Source organism: Cavia porcellus, unplaced genomic scaffold, assembly GCF_034190915.1.
Source record: "Cavia porcellus strain 051 isolate PalLab524CR breed Dunkin Hartley unplaced genomic scaffold, mCavPor4.1 scaffold_18, whole genome shotgun sequence".
NCBI lineage: Eukaryota > Metazoa > Chordata > Mammalia > Rodentia > Caviidae > Cavia > Cavia porcellus.
In genome coordinates, this window is record NW_026947501.1 from 70,209,371 (window position 1) to 70,231,749 (window position 22,379).

At 52.2% G+C, this 22,379-nt stretch overlaps 1 protein-coding gene across 10 annotated transcripts in view; it reads right to left on the bottom strand.

Moving 5' to 3' along the window:
• Window positions 1-22,379, bottom strand: part of Jakmip1 (janus kinase and microtubule interacting protein 1) — a 109,086-nt gene that overhangs the window by 72,106 nt on the left and 14,601 nt on the right. The window contains exon 2 of one of the 10 annotated variants that reach the window (XM_063230190.1): window positions 13,411-13,484. The exons of 8 other annotated variants lie outside the window; for them this stretch is intronic. The gene's annotated coding sequence lies outside the window, so the exon portion shown is untranslated. Of the gene's footprint in view, window positions 1-13,410; window positions 13,485-20,126; window positions 20,150-22,379 lie in introns of those variants that run through there. One more of the 10 variants, XM_063230192.1, reaches the window with a different exon arrangement.

The window sequence follows — 22,379 nt, forward strand, 5'->3', positions numbered from 1 at the left end:
TTCTCAAGGGCAGCAAGAGAGGCCCTGCCGCCTGCACATCCCTCGGCCCCGCCAGGCCTGACGCAGCAGGTCCTCAGTGCTATCTGCTGAGCTGAGCGTCTCTGTGTCCAGGAATAGCTACCTGCACAGAGCGGGCACTCCGCCATGCACCACCACAACCTTGATACAGGGACCCTTCTGTCCTCCCTCCTCCCCCCGGCCAGTGGGCTACCTCTGGGCTCCAGGAAATCGCCCTACAGCTACAGCAAACAAAACCCCGGTGCAAATGCAGGGCTCTACCTCAGCTTCCAGTTTCTGCATAACAGAGCAGACCCTGGCATCCCCCCATCATCCAGCCAGCCCTGACACCTCCGAACAGAGGACACCTGGCTCCACACCTGGAGCACGTCTCTGGTGTGCTCAGGTGATACACATGGCCAGCCACGCAGTGGCTCCCTGACAGCCACAGAGATGAGACTGGGCCTTGTCCAGCCCCATCTAACACCCTAGCTCTGTCCCCACTCTCTCTGGCCCATGATACAAGCACTCGGCCCTGTCACCTCCCTCCCTGTCTGTGACACAGCCACACCAGCCCACAGCCAAGAATGAAGACAGGGCCCACTGTCTCTGGGTTCCATGCGTTACCTCTCTTAACCTCACCACCCCAAGAAATACATTCTGCTGTTATCACCAGTCTACACACGGGAAAACCAGGCTCAAGGTCTGGAGCCTCACAATGCAGAGCCAGAACCCTTGACTTCCCTCACAGACCACTGCCTGCTGACCCCTGGGCACAGCACCCCTCGAGTGCCCGTGCTGTGGTCCAGGCTGCCCTCTCCACCTAGAAGCCCTGGCTCCACCCTGCACGCCCACCGCTCCTGGCCCACGCAGCCCCTTCCCTGGCCACCTCCCCCGCCCCACCATGATGCTCCCCCACTCACTAGCTGTTGTCACACCCCTGCAGCTGTCACACCCCACTCCAGCCCAGGTCCCTCAGCCTCCTGGCTGCAGCCGTCCACGCAGAGCCTGCTGGAGCCTCGAAACCCCGGAGGCTGCACAGCAAGGTGGTGAAGGTGACGGGTGAGACCTCGGCGCGTCCACTTCCTGCCTAGATCTCGGTCTGTGCCTCTACTCGGGCTCTCGAGCAGCACCAGGATTAAACGGCCCCACAGCCCAGACACTTGCCAGCCTTTCCCTCGATGACAGTCGCCCATAGTGTCCCTGTCACTGTGGCCCCTAGAGCCACCTGTTAAGGGGCTCCCAGCTGAAGGCAATGAGGCAGTGGGGAAGATCCCCCCGAGACAGTGTCAGGTCCTGCAGGCTGAAGGCTCAGTCCCCAGGACTGCCATCCCTGCGATCACTGTGCTGACCACTCCTCCTCAGGGTCAACTGATTTCTCAGTGCGGCTCACAGGACTCAGGGAACCACTCTGTGTAACATGTAAGGATACAACAAAAGATACAGACACAATACACAAGGGGAGGATAGCACACCAGCCCCACCCAAGGGTCAGCTGCCCAGAGGCCTCTGCAGCTGTCCACTGAGCCTGTGCAGAGGATTCAGCCCTAGACCTGATTGGTCCTGTCACGGGCAACTGGTGAGCAGCCCACCCAATCCTCTCCTGGAGGCTGGGCCATGGGGCACTAATCCCTGCCACCCCAAAGCTACCCAGAGACCTGGCCACCAGACACCAGACAGTGGCCAGCACACAAAGACCCTTATTACTTCAGAGATTCTGAGGCTTTCAGGAGCTATCTGTGTGCCCGGAACAGGGGATAAAGCCCAAATATAAACTTCACATGGTCACCAAAGTCACCAAATCAGCTGGAATGACAGCATTTGCCAGCATGGGCAGCCACAAGGCCAGCATCCCCTCATCTGCCGGGACATCTCGTGGTGACTCTAATGAACTGTCCTAACTTACCAGGAATACTTTTGGTAACCTTCCACCCCACCCCCAAAACCCTGCATGCCACTTTGCAGCGTATCGTCACTTAAAATTTCCCTTTAGACTTACCTTTGAAATAACTACATATGTAAATACATGTTAATTCAACTGAACCTAAGCAAGCAGTTTCCTTCATACACACCAACACACACAGGTAAAATATTTGTCTACACAAAACCTAAAATCTCATGCAGCAACATGGGCACTGGGTCCACCGAAATACATGGTGAAACACTGGCTGACAGCTCAATCCGGACGCCACCCCTCACTCAATGTAGAGCCCAGCCCAGGCCTGTGCAGAGCAGATGTGCACTACACATGGTGGGCAGAACCCAGCAAGAGTTCAGGGCCCACCTCCAGAGCCACGCCTGGCTGGCCCTGGTAAGAAGCGGCCGCTGCACGCCCCACAGAGACGATGGGGACTGTGCTTGAGAAACACCTGCTCCAGCTAAGAATACGAGGGTCAAGGCAAGGGACAGGCGGCAGTGGACTCCTGTCCAACAGAGTAGTTTATGGTTCCTGGCCTGTACTTGCATCTGTTATTTTAATAATTCCATCATTTTCCCATCAAAATCATGGCAAGAAACACTGCCCGGGATGTGAAGTTTGTACTCCCAGAAGGGATTTACTACAGAACAGGCTGGTCCCCTTCCAAGTCCTCGATCCACAAGCTACAGAACTGATGGGACGCCTTCTGTGCCCTGTGCAATTAGGCAGCGAATCTGTCAGAAGTCTACCATCCTTTGAAAAATGGAAATAGAAAACCCACAGGGAGGGTGCTCTTCAGCTAGAAAGAGGCAGTACAGGGAGGGGGCCACAAGGAGACTTGGTATGATGCCAGTGTCCCCAGGAGCCACGCCCAGCTCCTAGCCATGGTGAGGGAGCTGTCCAGCCAGCGCAGTGGCACTCCATCATCACCCATTTACTGTCCAAATCCACTCCCAATTCCCTGTCCCCTCAGCGGTGACCCATGGACGGCACCCTAAACATACCTACACCAGTGCCTTGCTGGTTCACCCGACAGCCCTTCACCCTTTCTCTGCCTGGGAAACTCCAGCTTGTCCCTCCAGACCCTTCAAACCCTGCCTCCCCAGGGGCCTTCCCCAGAGCATCTGCCACTCCACAACGCAGCCCACAGCAGGCGGGCAGGTCCCTCCTCCCCTGTCCAGGGTGGCAAAGGGGTTCGCTGCTCAGCCCAAATGGCAGGAAGTCAGGCAAGAAACGGGAGCAGAGAGACACAGGCCCGGGCCAGTGTGCTGGGAAGCTGTTTCTGGTGACAGCAGGCGGGTAGATTCACATCAGAGTTGGGATAATGAAGTTGAGTCTTCAGCAGCAAAAAGTATACAGACGCCTCATGCCTGCATCCCTGCTCAGTGACACTGTTGGGGAAAGCAGTACCCCCTTCTCAGCCTCTAGGGCTGTTTAGTTCCCACGACCTGCACCAGCACGGCTACCACCCACCCGGCCCTGGCAGCCACAAACTCTGTTCTTAGCACTTTATGGTTAATCCTGACAACAACCTAAAAAGTAGGCACTGCTCGGAGAAGTTACAGAGCGGCAAAGGAACCTGCCCAACCTAGCAGAGCTCCCGGTGAGCTTCAAGCAAGACAGGTGGGCTCTAGGGCCATGGCGGTGGGCGGAGGAATTAGAGCAGACTCTGGTCTCCCCCTTAGAAACCCACCTGCAGCACCGAGGGCCCCTAAGCCTGTGGGATCTATGCAGGTGTGCGCTTACGGTGGGGAGAAGAAACCATGGAAATACTCGTGACATATCCCGCAACCAACGTGCCATGGAACATGAGCTGGGTGACACATGCTAGTTCAAGCTGAGGTTTTCTTATCTCCACTGTTGGTCTGCAGTGCTGCTCTGGTCCCCTGGGTGCTGGTCAGCCTGTCGCTCCCTGGGTCCCAGCCTAGGCCTAATGAGGCAGCAACCTGGCCATCAAAACTTTCTGCACATAAATTTTTCTGCAAAGGGATGTTTGAGACCGTCAAGGAGATGGACGCTTGCTGCCAGGGAAAGACTCAGCTCTGTGAGTGGCTTTATCCCCCAAGGGGTGCCCTCAAGCCTGGCACAAAGTGGATGCTCGGGAGTTATTTGGTGGCTAAGGTGATCTGTCAGAATTTCAGAACACCTGGCCTGCCCATGCTTCTGGCAAGCAAATGGGTTCAGCAGCTGGCGTCTCTCCTCATGGTCCCCAGTACAGAGCCAGCCAGCCAGGCACAAAGCAGCCCTCACAATGAGGCAGGAAGATCACTGCCAGTTCAAAGCCAGCCTAGGCTACAGAGCAGGACCCTACCTCAAAAAGCCAGAGAAAAGGAAAAGAAATGCTCTGCCAACCAGGAATGCGTAAGTGATACCATATGGCAGCGACCGGCCACACACAGTTTCACTTCCTGCCACTTCTGCAGTCAGGGTGCCCTGTCATCGCTTCACTGGCAGAGTTTCCCCTTTCCTTGGTGGTAAAAAGCACCGATGTGCCTCACAATTGACGGCATCTTTGCTTTACTAAAATATGGTGCCTAACAGAGTCCATAATTCTGATCTAAAAATTTAAATCAGATGCCAACGCACCCAGCAGACTGCCATGCACTCCTTCTACTATGATTTGCAAAACTAAATGCAATGCCATCTGTTTGGAACTTTGGAGTTCAGCCCCCGGGCATCCTGCTGACCCAAGGGCACAGCCTCTGTGATGCAAATTGGAGGACAGAGGCAAATACAAGGCTGCCACCCATCTCCACATGGGAGCTTCTGACAGCAGCAGCTGGTTCTGAACTCCACCTGGGCAACCTCCCAGCCCCACTGCCCAGGTACCTGGCCCAGGGCACTGGCCATGGCCATCCCAGCACACACAACTTGTGGGTGCCTCTGGGGGGCCATGCCCATTGGCCGGTGCCCACAGCCCAGTGCATTTCCAGTGCATTTCCTATAACAATTCATAGCTAAGGGCCCAGGCTTCTAGGCAACAGGCACAGGCTAAGATGTGGAATAGATTCTGAACATTCTGAGAAACCAAAGGAAACCAGTTAACTTGAAATTGCTCTGAAAAGCAGAAATATCCATATAAATACAGAACTACACGAGGAAACTACAAATATGCAATATGGGAATCATCAAATTTTCAAACAAAACCTTGGTGTGTATGTTCCATAACAGCTTTTTAAGACTAACATCCCCATTTTCCTACTGCTCATAAGACAGCAGCACAAAGTGTCACACAGTTCAGAGCCAGGCTCTCCAGGCTGGAATTGCGGCACCACCACCTTCCCGGAGCTGCGGACACAGCAGCCTGGGCGCCATGTCTGGACAGGCTCTCAGCACCTCTGGCTTCACCCCGATGCGCATGCTAGGCCCACCCTGCCAAGCGCCAGCCGAAACACCCAGGATGGGACGGGGTGAGGGAGGCATTCCCGGGGCAGCTCCACTGGCAGTAACAGCACTAGCTCTCAGTGCAGCTGCTCTTTCTCTGCATCATTTTTTTTTCTGAAAGAAGAAAGCTTCTGCAACTTCAGAAGAGTTATCTGGGCCACATTTCCAAGGCTGCAGCGATGCAGAATCACGCCACGAGGCAGGGCCGCCCCTTTCCCACGTGCAGCCCCGGTCTCCTGCTTTCTCTGCCCAGCCGGGAGGATGACGGGAGAGGGGACTGACCATGCTCAACCTGGCCTAATGCCCCAGCTGTGGACACCAGGCTTCCTACCAGGGCACAGCTGGCTTTAAAGCACCTGGAAGCCAAGGACCTTCCATCAGAGAGGCGGGACAGTGGCTGGAAACGGGGTCATATGCCTGCCAACCTGCTTCCAGGTGGATGACTACAGATCCAGGATGGGTCTGTGGAATGAGAAAGACTCTCGAGGCCTGGGGACAGGCACCCTCCTTCCTTCCTCAGGGATCCCCGCACAGGCCCGGCCGGAGAGGGATGCAGGGATGCGTGGAGACCTCTGGAAATTAATGGCTTGGGTTGGAGCTGCGGTGGACCACGTCTGGGTTGGAGGAAAAGACGAGGCAGGTGTGGGGGGATGATCTGGGCCCCTCCAGAGAGTACCTGTCATCCTCCCACAAGAAGTCCCTCTTTTTAGTTTATGTTGAAAACTTCGAGGCAGAAGTGTCTGCCTCTCCATGGGGATACAAAGCGCTTCTCAATAGCCGAATTGAAGCGCCTGCCCGCTACAGGCAGGCAGCTGCAGGAGGCTCCCAGATTCAAAGGAAAACAGAGCAGTCACACATCTCCCACTAGCAAATATGAAAAGACTCTCAGGAGGAGGAGAAGGAGCTAAGCATCCGAGACCAGCAGAAGTCTCCAGGTTCTGTCCTCCAAACCATCAGGAAGCAAAAACACCAAATCACACGCTGAACAAAAAAAATACCTGCAGCATACAACAGAGCAGGGGAAGAGCTTCTGCAAGGAGGAGCCGCAGAAAAGCCGTATAAATACAACAGAAGCAATTCTCAGAAGAGAGGCCCACAGGCCAGAATCGTCACTACCATGAACAAAGACGGCACACACTCACAATGGCAAGTTTCCAGAACCCACTACAGACACCGTCTCCTAGAAAGCTGCTGGTAGTTTCAGTGAAGTGGCCAGTGCCCGCTGTGGGCTACTTTTGGTCAGCAGCTGCCCTCCTAGAACTGGCCCTAACAGGAAGATCATGGGACCTGGCTCGCTGGTTCCTGGCAGACCCCAGCCGAGGAGGAAAGGGAAGACGTTTGTGATACCCGCTGCCTAAAAGTGGGTCACAAATGGCGACATCCCATCATCTAGGAGGAAAAAAGATCCACATCACATGCTCATTAGTATTGCAACCCTGAAGATCAGAAGGCACTTCCATGCGGGGTCAAAGAAATGAGGCTGTCTAGAAAGAGAATTTTCAGAAAGCGAAGGTGGCGAGCTCCAGACAAAGGCTGGGGCGGACGGGAAGCCAAGAAAGCAGAGAAGAAATCAGGTCAGAGAAAAACACCGGCAACACTCAGGTGGCCAAAATGCCAGGGCTAAGAGGTAACTCATGGGGTTCAGAGCCCCCCAGAGCTGCTGGGTGGGAGGTAGGTGGCAAAGCACTAACATTCTTTCCCATCTACCAGCAGCACACCGCAATCGGGTAAAACTGGATGGTCATTCTGACTATAATTGAGTCACAGGAGCTGAGAATAAATGTCACAGAATGGGAGGGGGCGCAACAAAAGACGGTATTTGTCTTCATGAAGGACACAGAAGAAAGCCATGCTGAGAACCAGAAGGCCCACCCTACCCCCCCATCCCCAGGAGACCACCCTGCCCCTCCTAGCCCCACCCCTCCCCAGTCCAGGCCCTGCCTCCTTCCTGCCTGCACCCCAGCTCCCACACATCTCCCCTCTGCATTACCAGACTCAGCCCACATCTGGGAACCCTTAGTGGGCTCAGATGCCATTGGCCCATCTTCCTGCTCTGAGACCCTCCTCCCTACAGACACCGACAAATGGGGTACAAGGGACCAGGGGCCAGAACATGATGACTCAGGCTGGTCCCACCCAGCACCCAGTCTTCCTGGCCCCATCTTGCTGCAGGGCGGGGTATCATCAAACTCAGTCTCCCCAGGTGGCCAGGTGGGCTCCCCTCACTATATCAGTACCCTGCAGCTGCTGAAAGGAATACGCACAGTGGGTGGCATGGAACAACAGAAGCTGGCACAGGGGCACACACCTGCCACTTGAGCATTTCAGGAGGCTGAGACAGGAAGATCCCAAGCTGCAGTCCAGCCTGGGCAACTTAGTGACTTAGGGAGACCCTGACTCAAAAAATAAAATGTGGCTAGAGATGTAGCTCAGGTTCAATCCCCAGTACAGCAAAACCAAGCGACAGACAGACATTCTCGCCCAGCTCCAGAGGCCCAAGTCGAAATTCAGCATCCCCAGGCCGAAGTAAAGGAGTAGGTGGGTTTCCACACCCTCTAGGATGCAGGGCGAACCCTCGGTGCCCTGGCCCCAGCCCTGCTGCTGCTGGCTCACTCGGGTGTGGCTGCATCACTGTCCTCCAGCCTCATCTAGCCTGGGGAGGACGCCCATCACGTCAATCTGAGAGGTTCCAATCATTAATCCACAGGTTCCAAGAAGTAAGGTGGGGACCTCTCCATTCTGCCCTGACAGCCACCAGAGGTAAAAACTAAGCAACAGGCGGGGCGTCCAGCCTTGTAACATACAGCAGCTATGGTGGGGACAGCTCACTTTCCTCCAGGCTTGCCGAGTTAACTGTGTGGTCAGTTTATTACCCTCTCTGTGCACCAGTTTCTTTATAATAATGGTTCTCACCTCTTAGGGTCTGGCAGGCATTCTATGTGGGACCCCATGTGAAGCACTGGGAATAGTGCCCAGCACTGTCTGTATTATCAGAATATTGGAATCCACTGTCTTCCTAAAGCTCCCTCCCCTCCTCTCCCCCCACTCTCCTCCCGTGCCCTCCCCCTTCCCCTCTCCCTCTCTTGGAGCTGTGAGTATGACCTTCAATCAGGCACCCAGGCCAAAACCTGGGGTCCGCCTAGAGGACGCCTCCCTCCCTCTTACAGCCACCAGCTCCCATGTCCTCCCAGAGTAGTTTTTCCCCTCCTCATGTGACCTTCTTCCTGGCAGTGGCCGTCGTCCTCCTCCAGCCACTTCTCCCTCCACCCTGGACAGCCCCCACTCCACGAGGTAAACAGGATTCTCGACAGCCAGGGCTGACAGCCAAGCTGGCACACGACCAGCACGCTGCAGAGTGCTGCCCAGCCTCCGAAGGGCCCACGCCCGGCCTAAGGTCCTGCACTGCCCGCTGGAAACCCGGTCGTTTCTGCTCACAGGCCCTGGAAACCAAGAAGTCGGTCACTCCTGATACCCTGCACTTCTGTGCGACCTGAGCTCAGCCCCTACCAGGCTATCGCCACCCTGGCCTTGCACATGTCACCTGCCCAGGGCACAGCTTCAGTAGCTCTAGGGATGCCTTAAAGTCCACTTACAAGCACCTCAACTTTTAAATCAGAGGACAAATGAATGTAACAAAGGTTTTGCAGAAGCAAGTGGTGGCCAAGACCACTTGGCCTGATCCAGCCAGGTCCTGGACACCATTCAGACTCATCTTCCAGAAGTGACAGCATAGAGACAATCAGAAGTGAGCCTGCCCGGATCCACCCAGGTTCTGCAAAGAAGACACACAAGCAGCCTCAAAGAGCCCCAGCAGTCAAGGACGATGCCTCTCAGCACCAGGTCAGCCACGCCGCAGAGGCAGCACAGTGCCATGCCACTGGCAGGCGAGGGGACCACCAGCCCCAATGTGTGCCACTGGTGCAGCCAGTCACTGCTGCTTCCTGAAAATGTCCTCAAAACGTCACAGTGCCACCTATGATGGAGCTCTTAAGTGTATCACAGAAGGAACGGAAACACACACACACCATCATGTGCACAAATGATGTGCACAAATGTCCACGGCAGCCTTATCCAAAACAGCCAGAAAATGGAAGCAATGCGAATGCTTGTCAGCCGTGAACGGGTAGACCAGGCAGCGGATGCAACACCACACACACGTGCACATACACAGGAACATGGAATAGATATGACACAGGATCATTTGCTATGAAAAGGAATGAGATCCTGCTCTCTGCTTCAACATGGATAAACCCTGAAACACCACAAAGTGAAGAGACCCAGTCAAGAGGCTGACAGACTGCACGATTCCCCCTTTCTCAGTGCCTACCACCGGCGATCCACGGCTGGCGAGGGCTGTGGCGAGGAAGCGGGGGTGTAGGTTTCCTTTCTCGGGAGATGAGGGTGTTCTGGAATCACGCCATGGCGATCGCTATGAACAGCATATTGTAAACACATGAACCCGCTGAGTTACACACTTCAAAGGGGTGGGTGCTCCGGTATTTGAATCATAACTCAGTGAAGCTATTAATATTTAAATGTAGGTATTAATGTACGGGTTCAACAGTGTCCCCAGAATACACGCGTCCTCACAGTGGAACCTCAGAAGAGGCGTGGCAGATGTCCTTGGTTAAGATGAGGCTTGCAGGACGAAGGTGGCCCTTAACCCAGGTTGACAGGTGTCCCCGCGAGTCAGAGACCCAGAGGAGGCCATGCGAAGGGGGAAGTGGGGCCTGACATGAGGAACCCACAGCGAAGGCAGCCTGGAGCCAGCACAGAAAACGTACCCTACCCCACCTTGGCTTCAGCCTCCTGCCTTTCTACCTCAAGCTGCCAGTTTACAGAAATGGGTTTAAGCTGGGTGTGGTGGCTCACACTTGCAATGCCAGCACTCAGGAGGCTGAGACAAGGGAATAGTTGCAAGTTCGAGACCAGCCTGCGATACAAAATGAGCCCAAGGCCAGCCTGAACTGCATAGGGAGACCCTGTCTCAAAAAGACAAAAACAAAAATGGGTTCCAGAAGCCACATGCAACTCGTGTGTGTACACATGCATGTGTCTACAATTTATTTTCAAGCCGACTCATCCATCAAGCAAATGAACCAAACCAAAGCCCCAAGCCCCACAGAATCTGTCCCTGCCCCGAGCCTAGCAAGGTCAGCTGGGACCTGGCCAAGTGAAGACACAAACAATGGCCTTGGTGACACAGCCTGGGGAGAGGCAGAAGGGCGGTCCAGGGTTTGCAAAGCATCAGGAGGCAATGGTCAGGGACTCGGGGCCACAGCCTCTGGGACAGGGACACACAGAACAGCAGACCTCAGTAAGGCAGGCGACACTCTGCCAGGTCCAGATCAAAGGCACTGACACCAACAGTGTCTCCTCATAGGATCAACTGAAAACCCAAGCGGCAGGCACACCAGGGACTGTCCCAAGCTTCAGACCTCCCTCTGGCCTGCACAAACCTCACTCCCCAGCCGCACAGGGGCTCCCCCCAGCCTCCAGAGGTCTGCACTTTCACATCTCCCCACCCCAGGAAGACCCTGCCAGCCCCGCAGCCAGAAGTCTTCTAAGTTCTCCTCAGCCGACAGCTCAGGAGCCACTGGAGGTACCCAGGCCCCTGGGGGCCGCCCAAGCCACAACACTGGACAGCTACCGTACATCACCACAGGGATGCTGTGGCCAGCTTAGATTTTACAGCACCCTCTACCATTCTCATAACAAACTCGCCTGGTGACGTATTTCTTTGAACACATCCCTGTCATGTTCTGTATGGTTATAGCTTATTTCCCATTTCAAAGAGAAAGGAAGGGTGCAAGACAGGTCACATCTCTGAAACTTACATGCTGGCAAAACACTTCTGCCCTACCAGCAAGCAGGGAGGCTGGACACCCCGAAGTGGTCCCTAAGGCATGCATCTCGCAGCTGGCAGGGAGTGGCAGGAGTTGGGGAGCACCACTTTGTTCCAGGCAGTGGAATCCATCCTGGTCCCCCCCACCGCCCCACGCTGGTGGGGCAGAGCCACGTTCGACCTGCTCAGATGGTTTTAACAGGCATCAGAGACAAAGAAACCACTCTGGAGCACTGGCACCACGTTAACTGCACATAAGAACCACTGAGTTAGTTATAGTACAATCCCCAGGTGACATGGTCACACGCGCAACAGCAAGAAACACCCACCCTCCCGTCCAGCACCTACACCTTGCCCAGCAAGGCCCAAGACCTGTCTGAAGGGGATGCTGGGCCTGTCACAGTTCCCTGGGGGCAAGGCCACAGTCACACAAGCCAGACCCAAAGCTGATAAAAGACCGTGTGGGCCGGAACCACAGAGGTTTAGGGCAACTGTTCTCGGACTTTTATCTCCGGACAACAACCTCCTAGTAAACACTCTGACTCTCCTGCTGGCCTCTCCCTAGTGAATGGGTGTGTCTTTCTCACCTTACACTCTGGGATAAAGCACTCAACTCCCACAAGTTAAAGGAGGAAAGGTTTATTTCAGCTCATGGTTTGTAGAGGTTTCAGTATACAGTCAGCTGGCTCCAGGGTGGGGCAGCACGGCAGAGAAGCATCACGGAGGCCAAACGGTCCATGGCAGGGCAGGCAGGAGGCAGGAAGTGGCAGCCTGCTCTTCTTCTTTCCCTTTATATTCCACCCAGGCTACCAGCCTATTGGTTGATGCCACTCACATCCAGGGTAGGGCTTCCTTCTTCAGTATTTCCATCACCCACGACTATCCCAAACCAACCAGTGGACCAATCTAGTTACCACACTCATACTCCAGGAGCACACACCAGGATCCAGCTACTCCCAGAAACTCCACCTATCAGTACATGAGACTTTGAAGGGCATTTTAACACAAGCCCAGTGGGGTGCTCCTGCCCAGCAGCCAGGTGACCTGATACAGCTGATCTGTGTGGCTAAGATCTAAAATGTCCCAAAATTCTCATATATTCAGAAGTGGGGCTTCTGGAAGATGACTGGATTTTGGGGGCCCAAGCAATGACTTTTAAAAAGTGAGGTCTGGTCAAAACAAGTAGGTCGAGGGGATGTGGCCTGGAAGAATTTATCTCCTCCTGGCTCCTCCCTCCTCTTTCTGCTTCCTGGGAGCCATGCTGTGAGCCGCTCTCCTCTACCAGCCTCCTTCACCATGCCTTCCTGTCTTGGACTAAATCCTCTAAAAACCTCTTCCTTTAAATTGTGGGAGTCAGGCATTGTGTCTCAGCAATGAAGAATTGACTAAGATATGGTCCAAGGATTGTACTGGGTCACCTGAGTTTAGCAGAGACTCTGTAGCCAGCCTATGGAACTCTGAATCTCAATTCTGCATGCACTGTGTGGCTGAGTCCAACAGGGTTGTGTGTCAGTTACTTTTCCTTCACTGCTGAGACAAAACACCCAATGCCCAAAAGTAAGGAAGGAAATGTTCATTTACTCATCATTTGTGGAGGTTTCAGTCCATAATCAGCTGGCTGCAGGGTAGAGTGGCATCACAGAGGTCAACAGTTTGCGGTGGTGGAAGACAGCAAAAACAGGGAAAACAAGCCTCTATTTCTCGCTTACATCGTATGCTGGCTACCCACCCTCAGGTAGGTATACAACTCACACCATCTCCTGCCCTTCTCTTGCACAAGCTCAAGATGCTTACAAAGTGAGGACCCTGGCCCCCTGCTGAGTCACTTAATTAAACTTCTAAACTTCTCAAGTTGACACAATGAATCAACCATTCCAACATCCTATGGCATTAACAGCTGTCCTAGGGCATGTTCTCTACACCCTAGGATGTGGAACTGCTGAATTAGCTAAGCTTCTAAACTTCTCAAGTTGACACAATGAATCAACTATAACAGGTTGCCCAGAAAATGGACAAGAGTTGGTATCTACCCCAAAGATTGTTATGAGGAGGTAATAGATTGAAATAATACTTTAAAAGTGTCTATGACACACCCTGTGTGTAAGTTTCATCCTCTGTACCACCAACACCACTCACCACATGTACATCACCACTACCATCATCACTGCCCTATTGACTCTGCCACATCTTCATCTCTGCTACCACCCCCTTATCACCATTAACTACCACCACAATCTCCAGCTGTCACCACTGTTACCATACTTACCAAAGCCACCACCAGTACCAGTGGCATCACCATACAAATCCAGCCATCAGAAAACAGCAGACGAGGGTAGGCAACTGCGGGTAACAAAAAGATACAGAGCCTGCTGTAATGGAAGCAATAATGACTCTCTTCATAACTTGTTCAATACAAAAGGCCAGAAGCACACAGTAAAACAGTCATGGGTGTGGGCAGACAGAATCTTCACATGCCTTAAATGTTGGTAACTCAACCCCAAAGAGTACCGAGTCCCACAGTGCTCTGGGAGCAGGACTGCCTTTTCCTGTGGACTCTTTCGTTGGACGCATTCTGCCTTCACAAATTTACTACACCACTCAGTTCATGCCTCTGTGAGGGGGCCACATGCTTACTTCTAATCCAGTGACATTTATATTCTTGCAGAGCCATGCAGACATCTAATAGCCAAGCACTACGAGAGATGTTTATGCTTAATAAGTGACAACTAATAGTGATGTTTACCACTAATAAGTGACACTGATCACTCCTCCCTGGACACATCCCATAGCTCCACTACGCAGTTTCCAACCCACTCTTCTCCCTCATAGAAAATGCTTCTGAATATTAGTCCACTGCCTCTGATCCCTGGGCCCTCGATTAGACTAGCCCACACCCCTCCAGTCTGACTTGGTAGGAGAGCTCAGGGGAGCTGCCCATGGCAAAGGATGCTGCCCATTTTGGCAGGTTTCACAGCCTCTTCAGCACCAATCAGACAATGTGCAGATCACATTAGTAAGTCCCAGCTGTAGGAAACGGTGTCTCCCATGAGGCAGGAGGAAAGCTTGTGCCCAGAGAGAGACCAGGCCAAGGCCACATTTAAATCCTGCATGGCTCCAGCCTGGGATTGTGCTCCTGCCTGTCACCCCCAAGACATGTCGCTAGTTCTGGACCCTAGAAAGGAGAGAGGACTCAGCCTTGGCCCTTCCTAGGTAACTCAAGGCAGTCCATCAGAGCTAGTGTTGGGGGAGAAGTAGCCAGGGAATTGGAGCCCCAGGACAGCAGTGACCATGTTTTCCCAAGTGCCCAGGGCCCTGAGACTAGAAGAAATACTTGAACAAGAAAATTGCCCAATCTGCAAGCTCTGTGCAGGTGTCTGCCTCTCCCAGGACACTTTCCCTGCCCTCCACAGTACAAACTGCACATCTCCTCAACTCCCAGCTCCACCACAGATAACATGAACGGTGGTGCCCAGTGTCATCTGAAAGAGGAGAGGAGGTGGCTTAGAATCAGATGACTACACTGGCGAGAGGTCAGTGCTCGGAGCTAGGGCTCCCTAGACATAGTAACCTCTCCTGAGTCCTCCTGGGTGGTAAGGACAAACAGCCCAAACAAGGCGGACAGCCCTCATGCCCCAGAGGCGTGCACGGGCATCTGACATGTGGCACATGTCCCTACACAGGACAGCACCCAGGAGGTGCCGTGACCACCGGCTATCCACAGGGACAGATCTGGAGCAATGGGAGCAACAGGACCCTTATTCTCCTCCCTGTTTGAATAGTTACAATAACCACTTCCGTGATTTTCAGAGGCCACAAGGCTTTAAGGAAAATAGAAAAAAGACAATGAAAGTTTGAAGGAAAACTGGTCAACGCACAATCTCGAAACATAATAATTTCTCTATAGGGGAAGAATGAATTTCATCAAAATCCTCCGCCTCTAATTCCAGTTGCACCCCCAAGGCCGTCCAGGACACAACTGGCGTGAGCGATTCCTTCCTCCTCAAGGTGACCAAGACCTGGAAGGGTGAAGACCACAGGTCCAAGAGACCGGGGGACACAGCAACTGACACCTCAAGATGCCTCTGCCATCAGTAACACATTTGAAGACGCCGTATTGTGTGAAGTTTTCAAACTAGGGAAAATAGTACAAGTAGAAGAACAGCTACACCTGCCCTGATATCTGTATCTGATTGCGCCTCTCTGCATCTGCTCTGTCCACCGTGAGGACACACTGATTCACGGATGTGTCTCTTTCTATGAATCATTTGAAAGTTGCAGGCGCCATGACATCTTACCCTAAGCACTGCGACCTTGATCTCTCGACACCAAGGATGTTATAAAATTATAAAATAGCCCTCAGTGGCTGTGGCCGCCACACCTGGGGAATCAGACACATTTTTTTAATGGCATCCGTACTGAACACACACAGACCTTTTCTTTACCATTCCTCCCTGAACAAGACAGTGTCACAACTCTGCACGGCATGGAGCCTGTATCAGGCACAGTAAGTCTTCTGGAGATGATTTAAAGCACAAAATCAACCGTGCATAGATAAATGCAAGGGCAACACCATTTCTGTAAGGGTCTGGGTTATCCTCAGGCTTGAATACCGAAGAAAAACTGCACAATTTTCAAAATGAGAAATTTTGTCACGGATAATTTGTCACCTTTCAAGTGTCACAACAATGGCCTATAAAGCAAAATGACTACTGTCCTCCATCCTAGCCTCAGAGCACTTATTTAAGAGCAGTTGCACACAGGGTCAGCAGGTTTCTGCAGGAAGTGCTCTGAACCACCAGCTTCGCCAAGGTAGCGATGAGGAAATGGACAACTTGCTGATCAAGAGCGGCCCCCATGGTCAGATAAAGAATACTTTGCAAACACAACAGAGTGGGATGGCTGAAAGGGGCCCTAGGTGCAGTGACAAAGGACTGGGCTCCTCGACTGATGCCAGACCTGATCTTTGGCACCATGCTGAGGAAACCAGAAGCCACCCACCCTCAGACCTCATGGCCCCATCCTTAGCAGTTGGACCAGAGCAGGCCACAGTGCAGAAGACCTAGGGCACTGGGCTTACACCTCTCACCTGTGGGATCACTGCAGAGAGGTCACCTTGGGCCTCCATGTCCCCATCTGCAAAGCCACCAGCTCTTCTCCAAAGCCTGTGGAGCTTTGGTCACCAAAGGCTTCCCTCTGCCCCTTCCCCTTGTCTCTCAACACCTCTGAATTAGACCACAACCCCCATCCCCAGGCAGCCCCCATGTGTCAAGGACCAGTTCCATCTGTGCCCCAATCTACTGTGCCCATGGCACTTCCTTGCCCTCTACCACCAGCCTCCTATGGCCTTTATCTGCCTTCTTGACCAAGGCCACCTGAGCCACACAGAGATCTGACCCAGTGTCCTCCCTACATGGTAGCAGTTATCACTGCTGTTCTGAGCACCAGAAAACAGTAAAACATGTTCACAAACTGCCCTGGGCTCACCTACTGCCCTGAAAGTAAACTCCAAACTCCCTGCCTGGCCCCCACCTCCGGCTTGGGGGTGGTACAGCTGAGGCCCCAGAGCCTCAGACTGACAAGGAACTTCCCTGAAGTCGTAGCTCCTGTGTGACAGAAACAGGGCACAAATACATGAGCTGCAAAGTAGGCTCCCTTTGTGCTCCACGAAAACTGAAATATCTGTCAACATCAACCATTTCTGCATACTTGTTGCCTCTGGACAGAGACTGAACAGCACTGAAATCAAAGGCTGGAGAATGGCGGGGACCAGATGGTCGCCCTTGTTTTTCTTTCTACTACACTTTCATTAACTCTGCACACAGTCTTCAGTGTTCGCAGTAGCAATTAGGAGTAGAACTGAGATCCCAGGCAATAAGGGTTCCCAGTACCTCATTCAGAGCTGATACACTATGTGCAGTGATCTCAGCTGGGACTCACCCAGTGTGGCTCTGCTCAGCTGTGGCCAGGCAGAATGACACTCCCACAGTCACAGCGTGCCTACTTGGCTCTCTCTGCATTTGAAAAGACTCAAGAGTCAGGGCCCAGAATCTTCTTTCCAATGAAAGTAATAGAAGCCCAAGATCTACTGTGAAAGAAGGTAAAAAGGTGAAACGAATCTTTACTCAATGATCATCCTGACCTATCCAGGCCCTTGTGCTCTCTGGGCCTCAATTTCCAACAGAGATAATTCTGACATTTTCCCTAGGGCTATGACTGAAATTTCTCCTAGCGGATGAGGTACCCTACTCAGTGGAGTAGCGCAAAAGCTCTCAGAATCAACATGGAGTCACTTATGTCAAACCTAGTAACATGCAACCAAGGAGCCACAAAGGGAAAGTCACACACATAACTGCCTAATAACAAGAACAATCACACACACAAACAAAAAAATCCCAAAACAATACATAAATAAACAAAACCATAACTTTGCAGTTATGCCACGTGTATGAGACCATCTTTCTAGTAACAGGCAGTCCAACCTAAACCCAGCCATTTGATACTCAATACACACAACCATCACCTACCATAAGTCCTGGAACTAATGAAGTTTTGATTCAAAACCACCTGCACATACTTCTTTTTGCTTTTAAAAGTTTCTCCTTAAAAAAATAAAATAAAATAAAAGTTTCTCCATGTCTCAAGTTCCCCAAACAAACCTATAACCTGACACAGGATACGCACTTCAGAGGGCAAACCCTGCAGGTCCCTGACTGATTAATCTCACTGGAGCTCACCTCCCTCAGGTGGTACCTTAGGCTGACAGTCAGCATCATATGCCCTGGAGTCAGAGACCTAATGAGAAAAAAGGATTATAGGTCACTGACAGGCGGGAATTTGACCTTAAGCGAGAAGGAACCATGAGATCTGAGAAGTCAGAGAGCCACGCATTTCAGAGCAAGCACTTCGGGATCAAGGTGAACGCTGCCTGGGGAAGACGGCCTGGGGACAGAGGACGGTGCAGAGCCCAAAGCACCTCTGTCCAATAGAAGACTCAGAAGCTGCAGTGAAATATAGATATGAATATTCTGGGAGACAAAACTAAACAGGACTCACAGCCCGACTGAATACAGACAAGGAAGAAACCCTAAAGCTCCCATTAAAGCTGTATTAGACATTTTAATCTATTTTCCAAGCTCCTTATCTCCCCTTTTCATTCCTATCACTGAGAGTTCTTTTTTTCTGCAGAAAGGGGAAGCAGTGCTGTGCTCCATCACCCTGACTCAGGATGAGGCAGTGGGGTCAAAGCATTTAGGGCTAGATAATATCATCTCTATGTTTACCAATAAAGAAAGGAAGGCTCACAGCAGGGATAATTCATCGCAGCTCCCACGGAACACGACATCTAAGGATATCTCTGCCTGGCCGCTGGACTTCCTTTGCAGTATCACCCCACTGGGTAAATTTCAAAGCAGCACTGTCAGCCTGCTCAGCCAGAAAGGCCTGGTGCCTGTTACTGTGTTGCCACGTACACTGACCCTGCCTGGACATTCGCTGGCATCTGAAACCACAAAGGAGCTTGGTGTGGAAGAAGGCATTGGTGGAAAGATGTCAACTGTACCAAACAGAAACAGTTGGCAAACCTCCCCAAGTACAGATGGGATAAGGCACTCATAAGAGGGCGAGCCTCACTCAGAAGTACAAGAGGAACAGGATTTGAACCCAGCCTCTTAACGCTCAATCCTGTGCTCTTCCACCCTGGATCATATACTGTCAGATCTTGAGTCAGATCCCAGATCCCTCTACAACCTTCAAGTTGTGTCATCTCTCTGAGTCTCACAGTTACACACAAATTAAGGGATCCAGGCAGGCTCTGAGGCACAGGAGCCCCCTTTTTCATTGACACAAGTAAAGGTCGTACTTACAATGGTTGCATTCCCTGGTCATTAGAGAACTCTCTGTGGACCTGCAATGCCACTACCCAATCAAGACCAGCATCTTCACTGCGACCTGGGCTCTGTCCTGACTCCAGGCACAGCACAGGCACCGGGTTGTCCCCTTGCCCACGCCTCTACTCCTCCAGCCCCAACAAGTCTTCTCAACGTTACATTTTTTTTGGGGGGGGGGGTACCGGGGATAGAACTCAGAACCTTGTGCTTGCCAGGCAGGCACTTATGCCACTGAACTAATTCCCCAGCCCTCAATTCTACAATTTTAAGCAAAAAGTGGAGAGCTGAGACCTAAACCCACCACACACACACTAACCACTTCCATTTCCAGTGTGCCAAGCTTCACTTCCGGTCCAGCAGGTTTCACTTCCAGCCTGGCTTTAAAGTCAACATAGCCTTTCCCTCCCTTTCCAGCTTGCTGCAAGCCTTCTGCCACACCCATTTTCCTGGACTTCAAGGACTAGAAGGAAGCCCCACCTTCAACATAATTAGCCATGCCCTTGATGAGTACTCAAAAAAATGGATCCTTTAATAATGTTTCCTCTCTTAACTGAGAGACCTGGATCCCTTAGCTAAGCAGCTCATCCTTCCCTACTCTATAGTCCCCTGCATCCTGCCCTCATCCCACCCAAATGCAGGTCTCCCTCCTTCCTCACAGCCTCCTGTACTTGGCTAGGTCCCTTTCATGTCACAGGCACTGTCACAGCTGTCTCCCCACACCACCACTGCCTGCCTGGGATACTCCTGGTCATTCATTTGCTATCAGTTGTTTCTCTGGGATAAAGAAACTGCCCCAAAGCCAGCAAGTGGCCGAAAAGACTTCAGGACTGATTGCTACATCTACAAGAATCAGGTTACAAAGTTGGTGCACTGCGTTCCCAGGAAAAAGTAAAGCCAGCCAGAATGCTATGCTCAGAAGGGAGGAACACAGGAGACTTTTGAAACATTTTGCTCTCTCAGCAGTCCACATGAAGCTGCTTCAGGGAAAGCATGCCATTCCCCCACCCACACCCCCACCATGCCTCGCTCTCTATTCACCTGGATGGAAACCACCTGAAAAGAGGCACAACTCCCATCCCAGCCCAGACTCACTAACCTGACCCTGCAATGACTATTTAACCTCTCCACATCCGGGCTTCCTCCTCTTCTCTGCATGGTGATTGAGAGGTGAAGGAGGAACAGAAAGCACCCACCTCCGGAAGCACTCAGTGAATGCAGCTGCGCAGAGCCCAGGTGGATGGAAGGGGGCAGGAAGGCTGAGCCCACCCCAAGAGACCCTGCCCCATTCACCACCACATGCCTCCTAGTCCTGCCTGAAACCCCACAGGCACTGTCAGAGGGAAAACACTGCAAAGCCACAAACCCACAGGAAATGGGGCTCTCACCACACATACACACACACCCTCCTCTGCAGGTGGTGACCCTGCCCACTGTGCCAGTCAGAGAACAAGGCCCAGGAAGTAGCCCCAGGGTGGCCCCAAAACAGGCATACCAGGGAAGTCAGGCCTCCAAGCAACAGCTAAACCAACAGCTGCCATTTTTTAAAAAGCTGCTCTGTGCCAGGCGGGGTGCTGGGCACAGCTCCTCACCATCCACCTCAAAACAGTAACACTATTCTCTCTGGAGGACACAGAAGGAAACTAGACTCAAAGAAAGGATGGCCCATGACCCAAAGCTTTAAGTGCCTCTGGGTCTGTCTGGCACAGCCACTTTCCAGCTGCCCAAAGAACCTTGAGTGTTTGTTCCCCCTAGGACCAGCATGGCATGGAATGCCCACAAAAGACATCCAGCAATACTGACAGGTTCAACATAATTAACCACCCCAGTTCACCCCAGCAGTTCCATTAAACGGTAATTTAAAAATACTCCAGTTTGGGGGCTGGGGATTTAGCTCAGCGGCATAAGCGCCTGCCTTGCAAGCAGGCAGTCGTGAGTTCGATCCCTGGTACCAATAAAAATGAAAAATACTCCAGTTGGTGAAACTCTTCCAATATCATCAGAAAACAACCTACTTTAATTCCCTACCCCAAAACATAAACAATTCCAGATAAAATTGCTACTTATAACATATTCAGAGCCCACATAAAATCCTCATCAAATATAGGAGTACTGTTTATCAACATTCAGAAAACAGAAAAATTTTCTTTGGAGTATTCTGGGCAAGTAGGTTTTTTTCCCCTTTGTTTAGCTTTTTACTGTAAAATGTGAGGTTGGATAGGAGATGTGGAGTTGAATAGAAGAGACCCTTTGAGGCAGGGATGGGTGAGACGGGTCTTGCAAGAATTCAGCCCCGTAATCATTCTTACCTCAGACAGAATCGGATACAACTCAACAAATATCCACCAAGTAATAAATACAACAAGCATCACTGCATAGCTCTCATGTGTGCCAGGAACTGTTCTAAAGTATCCAGATTACCTGGTGTTCCACAGCCTATGACATGGATATGCCCACAGGAAGATATGCCCCTGTCCCAGGAGGAAGGGGAATTACCTTGCTAACATGACACAGTTACCACGTGGCAGCGGGGGTGACAGCCAGGCGGGCTGGCCTTAGTGTCTGGGTTCTCACCTGCTCTGCTCTGTGGCTCCCAGGTATTAGGCTAGGACCTGAGGCTAGAGCCAGGAGTGGCTCAGACACTTCCGCCAGCGAGGCCAGAGGAACCTTATGTATAGGACAAGGACCTAAGCTCCAGCCGGCCAGTTCACCCAGGGCTGCCCCTACCTAGGTGGAGAGAGACCTCACAGGCTGTTTTGGTTTAGCTCTAGATGCCCCCTCCCAAGTTGCCTGCACTCATAGGTGCCACTGTTGGGATGGTGATGGGATGTGGGGGGATTGGAGCTGATTTGCTGAGGTGGTGAGACCTGATCGGAAGAGGGATCATGGCGGGTGTGATCTGGAAGGTGCAGTTCCCTCCCTTCCCCCTCTGCGTCCTGCCCTCTGATCAGCTCTCCTCTCCAGGGCCTTCCACTGTACACTTCTTGCCTTGGAGCTGGGAGATCATGCAGGAGCTGAGACTTCAAAAACAGCCAAATAAACCTCTCCTCTTTAAAACTGTGTGTGTCAGCGATGAGGAAAGCAACTGAGACAGTTACTTTACACGCGTGACTTTGGTGCCCGAGTTCCTGGACTTATGATTTCCCCCTCTTCAATGTAAAGCAGGTCAACAACGTACTCCAGTCTTCACTCGAATACAAAGCCTTTGCTCCTTTAGCTGCTCCTTGCTGGCTCTTGGCAAACTCCCTGCATCATTTCGGAACCCCCTCTATTTATGTGGGAGGGCCTCTGAAGCACCTCCAGAAAAGGCCCCAACCATCGGATTGTTTCAGCCCCACCTCTGCTGCTGAGT